General features: G+C 49.8%; 1 non-coding gene across 1 annotated transcript, besides 1 other annotated feature; it reads left to right on the forward strand.

Annotated features, from left to right (window-relative positions):
- The first annotated feature begins 136 nt into the window (after positions 1 to 136).
- Positions 137 to 248, forward strand: Tc00.1047053400553.10. Its single transcript, XR_008253929.1, has one exon. It is a non-coding gene; the product is annotated as a spliced leader RNA (transcript).
- Positions 249 to 273: a microsatellite.
- Positions 274 to 450: the final 177 nt, after the last annotated feature.

Consider the following 450-nt stretch of genomic DNA (forward strand, 5'->3'; position numbering starts at 1 on the left):
CGGGGCCGAAGTTCCGGACCCTGACCCCTTCCCAGTTTGGCCTGGGAGGGGGGGGGGGGGTTTTTGTACACGGTTCCAAGTGCCGGGAAGGACCCCTTATTAAAATTGAAAACCGTTGTGGAACACAACTCCTTTCAACTAACGGTATTATTGATACAGTTTTTGTACTATATTGGTACGGGAAGGTTTCAACCCGCCTTTGGGGGTTATGTTTGGTCAATTTTTTTTGACCGGGGTTTACGGACCCCTTTTTTTTTTTTTTTTTTTTTTTTTGGGGGTTTGTCCGCCATATCCATATACCCCTATATATATATACCCATATATATATAGCCCCGTACCCCCTTGTGGGGGTGCCCCCCCCCCCCCCACGTTGCGTGTCCGCCACCTCCTTCGGGCCCCCTCATTTTCGCTTCATGGCTGCTATTGCCTGCATCTTTGTTGTGCTTCACC

Source organism: Trypanosoma cruzi (genome assembly GCF_000209065.1).
Source record: "Trypanosoma cruzi strain CL Brener chromosome Unknown tcruzi_1047053400553, whole genome shotgun sequence".
Lineage (NCBI taxonomy): Eukaryota > Euglenozoa > Kinetoplastea > Trypanosomatida > Trypanosomatidae > Trypanosoma > Trypanosoma cruzi.